The following is a 6,291-nucleotide window of genomic DNA, read 5'->3' as shown; positions in this document are numbered from 1 at the left end:
TGATCCAGCGGTCGCCGATAGACTCCGGGGTCGCGACCCGCGGGGTCGTCCTGGTTGATGGAGCGGGTTTCGGCTGCATCCTAATGATGCCTTGGTTGCATATTCTTGGTTCTTTCGGTAAAGTCACGTAGATAAAAAAAAAACATTAAAGTTAAAAAAATAAATTAAAATCAAAAGCAAAAAGAAACCACGACGTTTCCATCGCAACACGAACGGTCTCCATCAGGCGGAGTTGCATGGTCGCTCTCCCTGTGGTCACGTGGATTTCCAGGAGGTAGATCCGTGGGTTCAATCCCGACCCCGACGCCTCCAGTATATATGGAGTCTCTCTCTCTCATCATCATCATCATCATCACGGTAGCTACGAGATGTTAACGACCTCGCCTGGTATACAGGAGGTAGGTAGTGAGGGTTCAATCCCGACCCCGACGCCTCCTGCATATTTGGAGTCTCTCTCATCATCATCACGGCAGCTACGAGATGTTAACGACCTCGCCTGGTATACAGGAGTTAGGTAGCGTGGGTTCAATCCCGACCCCGACGCCTCCAGTATATTTGGAGTCTCTCTCTCTCATCATCATCATCACGACAGCTACGAGATGTTAACGACCTCGCCTGGTATACAGGAGGTAGCGTGGGTTCAATCCCGACCCCGACGCCTCCAGTATATATGGAGTCTCTCTCTCTCATCATCATCATCACGGTAGCTACGAGATGTTAACGACCTCGCCTGGTATACAGGAGGTAGGTAGTGAGGGTTCAATCCCGACCCCGACGCCTCCTGTATATTTGGAGTCTCTCTCATCATCATCACGGCAGCTACGAGATGTTAACGACCTCGCCTGGTATACAGGAGGTAGGTAGCGTGGGTTCAATCCCGACCCCGACGCCTCCAGTATATTTGGAGTCTCTCTCTCTCATCATCATCATCACGACAGCTACGAGATGTTAACGACCTCGCCTGGTATACAGGAGGTAGCGTGGGTTCAATCCCGACCCCGACGCCTCCAGTATATATGGAGTCTCTCTCTCTCATCATCATCATCATCACGGTAGCTACGAGATGTTAACGACCTCGCCTGGTATACAGGAGGTAGGTAGTGAGGGTTCAATCCCGACCCCGACGCCTCCTGTATATTTGGAGTCTCTCTCATCATCATCACGGCAGCTACGAGATGTTAACGACCTCGCCTGGTATACAGGAGTTAGGTAGCGTGGGTTCAATCCCGACCCCGACGCCTCCAGTATATTTGGAGTCTCTCTCTCTCATCATCATCATCACGGCAGCTACGAGATGTTAACGACCTCGCCTGGTATACAGGAGTTAGGTAGCGTGGGTTCTATCCCGACCCCGACGCCTCCAGTATATTTGGAGTCTCTCTCTCTCATCATCATCATCACGACAGCTACGAGATGTTAACGACCTCGCCTGGTATACAGGAGGTAGGTAGTGTGGGTTCAATCCCGACCCCGACACCTCCTGTATATTTGGAGTCTCTCTCTCTCATCATCATCACGGCAGCTACCAGATGTTAACGACCTCGCCTGGCATACAGGAGTTAGCGTGGGTTCAATCCCGACCCCGACGCCTCCTGTATATATGGAGTCTCTCTCATCATCATCACGGCAGCTACGAGATGTTAACGACCTCGCCTGGTATACAGGAGTTAGGTAGCGTGGGTTCAATCCCGACCCCGACGCCTCCAGTATATTTGGAGTCTCTCTCATCATCATCATCACGACAGCTACGAGATGTTAACGACCTCGCCTGGTATACAGGAGGTAGGTAGTGTGGGTTCAATCCCGACCCCGACGCCTCCTGTATATTTGGTCTCTCTCATCATCATCGCGGCAGCTATGAGATGTTAACGACCTCGCCTGGTATACAGGAGGTAGGTAGCGTGGGTTCAATCCCGACCCCGACACCTCCTGTATATTTGGAGTCTCTCTCATCATCATCATCACGGCAGCTACGAGATGTTAACGACCTCGCCTGGTATACAGGAGGTAGGTAATGTGGGTTCAATCCCGACCCCGACACCTCCTGTATATTTGGAGTCTCTCTCTCTCATCATCATCATCATCATCATCACGGCAGCTACGAGATGTTAACGACCTCGCCTGGTATACAGGAGTTAGGTAGCGTGGGTTCAATCCCGACCCCGACACCTCCTGCATATTTGGAGTTTGCAAGTCTCTCCATTTAGAATCAACGCCACGCGGCCTTCAGAGTATTTTGGCTGCTGCTTCGAATTTCCACGCGATGGTGAGCGGCTGTCATCGGAGCTACCGATTGCGACGGACAGGTTCGCTTGTGAAAACAAAATAAAGTTACGTAGCAGATCGGGGGGGGGGGGGGGGTGGTTAACCCAAACGCGTACGCTTGCGTATGGGGGGGGTCTACTGACAATGTACGCATAGTAAACGAAGGGGGGGCGGGTGAAGCCTCGATAATAATTTGTCTACATCGGTCTTAAAATGAGTTAGATAGTCAGGCGGTGGAGCGTTTGCGTTAAACACGTTAATATTATTAATCCTTGATCGCTTCTGCGTGGATTAAATATCGGCCGTTCTGTAGGATTCGGGGAAGGGGGTCACAAGTTTTGACAGATTTTTGCGCACGTACTAAATGGATGGCCCCTTACCTGCTCAAAATAAAAGCTATTCGGTCTAAAAAGTTTAACGGGATCGTCGCGCTTAAACAAACTCCCATTGAGAGCCACGCCACACAACGCTTCCCTTTGAGAATATGAGAAATGCTGCTGCTGCTACTGCTGCATCTGCTGCATCTGCTACTGCTTCTGCTACTGCTGCTGCTTCTGCTGCTGCTGCATCTGCTGCATCTGCTGCTTCTGCTGCTGCTGCTTCTGCTGCTGCTGCTTCTGCTGCATCTGCTGCTTCTGCTGCTGCTGCTGCTTCTGCTGCTGCATCTGCTGCTTCTGCTGCTGCTGCTTCTGCTGCTGCATCTGCTGCATCTGCTGCTTCTGCTGCTGCTGCTTCTGCTGCTGCTGCTTCTGCTGCATCTGCTGCTTCTGCTGCTGCTGCTGCTTCTGCTGCATCTGCTGCTGCTGCTGCTTCTGCTGCTGCTGCATCTGCTGCTGCTGCTGCTGCATCTGCTGCATCTGCTGCTTCTGCTGCTTCTGCTGCTGCTGCTGCTGCTTCTGCTGCTTCTGCTGCTGCTGCTGCTGCTTCTGCTGCTGCATCTGCAGCATCTGCTGCTTCTGCTGCTGCTGCTTCTGCTGCTGCTGCTGCTGCTGCATCTGCTGCTTCTGCTGCATCTGCTGCTGCTGCAGCTTCTGCTGCTGCTGCAGCTGCTGCTGCTGCTTCTGCTGCTGCTGCTTCTGCTGCTGCTGCTTCTGCTGCTGCTGCTTCTGCTGCATCTGCTGCTGCATCTGCTGCTACTGCATCTGCTGCTGCTGCATCTGCTGCTACTGCATCTGCTGCTGCTGCATCTGCTGCTGCTGCTGCAGCTGCTGCTACTGCTGCTTCTGCTGCTGCTGCTGCTGCTTCTGCTGCTTCTGCTGCATCTGCTGCTTCTGCTTCATCTGCTGCTTCTGCTTCTGCTGCTGCTGCTTCTGCTGCTGCTGCTTCTGCTGCTGCTGCTTCTGCTGCTGCTGCTTCTGCTGCTGCTGCTTCTGCTGCTGCTGCTTCTGCTGCTGCTGCTTCTGCTGCTGCTGCTTCTGCTGCTGCTGCTTCTGCTGCTGCTGCTGCTGCTTCTGCTGCTGCTGCTACTGCTGCTGCTGCTGCTTCTGCTTCTGCTGCTGCTGCTTCTGCTTCTGCTGCTGCTGCTTCTGCTGCATCTGCTGCTTCTGCTGCTGCTGCTTCTGCTGCTGCTGCTTCTGCTGCTGCTGCTTCTGCTGCTGCTGCTTCTGCTGCTGCTGCTTCTGCTGCTGCTGCTTCTGCTGCTGCTGCTGCTACTGCTGCTGCTGCTTCTGCTTCTGCTGCTGCTGCTTCTGCTTCTGCTGCTGCTTCTGCTTCTGCTGCTTCTGCTGCTGCTGCTTCTGCTGCTGCTGCTTCTGCTGCTGCTGCTTCTGCTGCTGCTGCATGGCGGTGCCGTGCCCCACGCCATTGGCTGAGATGCGGCCACTCCCACCACCGCCCTCGGCGGTGACGAGGCGAGCCCTCTAAACCAAATAAAAACTCTCCCCTTTCGGCTCTTTTAAAAAAATCAATCGTGCCACCGGTTCACAACAAACCCCAACGCACCTCCACCCTCCCCGCCACGCAAACGTGAACGGAACGTTCAGCAAACGTTGTGGCCTTTCAAGACGAGTTCCAAAGTCCACGTGCCAGAGCAATGTGACCCCAGCCGACCACCCCCTGCCCGTGCCCAGCCCGCCACCCCCACGTGCCCAGCCCGCCACCCCCACGTGCCCAGCCCGCCACCGGCACCGCGGTCACGAGCCCGCCACGGACTCTCAACGCCCAGAAGCGCTGAACCGTTCGAAACTGGGAGGGGGTCGAGGTGCACCGCCAGGCCACCGTCACGCACGCGCCGGGCAAACGTAACCGAGGTGGACAGGCGCGGCGTCAGCAGGGTCACTGCCCACCCCCTGACCCCCCAGGCCGGTGACAAGCACCGATCGCGGGGAGGTACACAGGGCGGCTCCGCCAGCATTAGTGCTGATGAGACAACGAATATCGAAAGAGGCCCGTGCCGATAGCCATCTGGGCAGTCTATAACCATCCAGAAGTTCACCAACACTGGGTTCAAGCAAAGCTTGCCTCTCTGCTGCTGATGAGACACTGCATGTGGAAACCGCTCCATGCCTGTAACCACCCAGAAGTTCACCAACACTGGGTTCAAGCAAAGCTTGACTCTCTGCTGCTGATGAGACACTGCATGTGGAAACCGCTCCATGCCTATAACCATCCAGAAGTTCACCAACACTGGGTTCAAGCAAAGCTTGACTCTCTGCTGCTGATGAGACACTGCATGTGGAAACCGCTCCTTGCCGATAACCATCCAGAAGTTCACCAACACTGGGTTCAAGCAAAGCTTGACTCTCTGCTGCTGATGAGACACTGCATGTGGAAACCGCTCCTTGCCGATAACCATCCAGAAGTTCACCAACACTGGGTTCAAGCAAAGCTTGACTCTCTGCTGCTGATGAGACACTGCATGTGGAAACCGCTCCTTGCCGATAACCATCCAGAAGTTCATCAACACTGGGTTCAAGCAAAGCTTGACTCTCTGCTGCTGATGAGACACTGCATGACGAAACCGCTCCTTGCCGATAACCATCCAGAAGTTCACCAACACTGGGTTCAAGCAAAGCTTGACTCTCTGCTGCTGATGAGACACTGCATGACGAAACCGCTCCTTGCCGATAACCATCCAGAAGTTCACCAACACTGGGTTCAAGCAAAGCTTGACTCTCTGCTGCTGATGAGACACTGCATGTGGAAACCGCTCTTTGCCGATAACCATCCAGAAGTTCACCAGGACTGGGTTCAAGCAAAGCTTGCCTCTCTGCTGCTGATGAGACACTGCATGTGGAAACCGCTCCTTGCCGATAACCATCCAGAAGTTCACCAACACTGGGTTCAAGCAAAGCTTGACTCTCTGCTGCTGATGAGACACTGCATGTGGAAACCGCTCCATGCCTATAACCATCCAGAAGTTCACCAACACTGGGTTCAAGCAAAGCTTGCCTCTCTGCTGCTGATGAGACACTGCATGTGGAAACCACTCCTTGTCTATAACCATCCAGAAGTTCACCAACACTGGGTTCAAGCAAAGCTTGCCTCTCTGCTGCTGATGAGACACTGCATGTGGAAACCGCTCCATGCCTGTAACCATCCAGAAGTTCACCAACACTGGGTTCAAGCAAAGCTTGACTCTCTGCTGCTGATGAGACACTGCATGTGGAAACCGCTCCATGCCTGTAACCACCCAGAAGTTCACCAACACTGGGATCAAGCAAAGCTTGCCTCTCTGCTGCTGATGAGACACTGCATGTGGAAACCGCTCCATGCCTGTAACCATCCAGAAGTTCACCAACACTGGGTTCAAGCAAAGCTTGACTCTCTACTGCTGATGAGACACTGCATGTGGAAACCGCTCCATGCCTATAACCATCCAGAAGTTCACCAACACTGGGTTCAAGCAAAGCTTGACTCTCTACTGCTGATGAGACACTGCATGTGGAAACCGCTCCATGCCTGTAACCACCCAGAAGTTCACCAACACTGGGTTCAAGCAAAGCTTGACTCTCTGCTGCTGATGAGACACTGAATGTGGAAACCGCTCCATGCCTGTAACCACCCAGAAGTTCACCAACACTGGGT

This window comes from Lethenteron reissneri, chromosome 68 (assembly GCF_015708825.2).
Source record: "Lethenteron reissneri isolate LAM-NWPU_2019-01 chromosome 68, ASM1570882v1, whole genome shotgun sequence".
Lineage (NCBI taxonomy): Eukaryota > Metazoa > Chordata > Hyperoartia > Petromyzontiformes > Petromyzontidae > Lethenteron > Lethenteron reissneri.
This window is presented reverse-complemented; position numbering follows the sequence as displayed.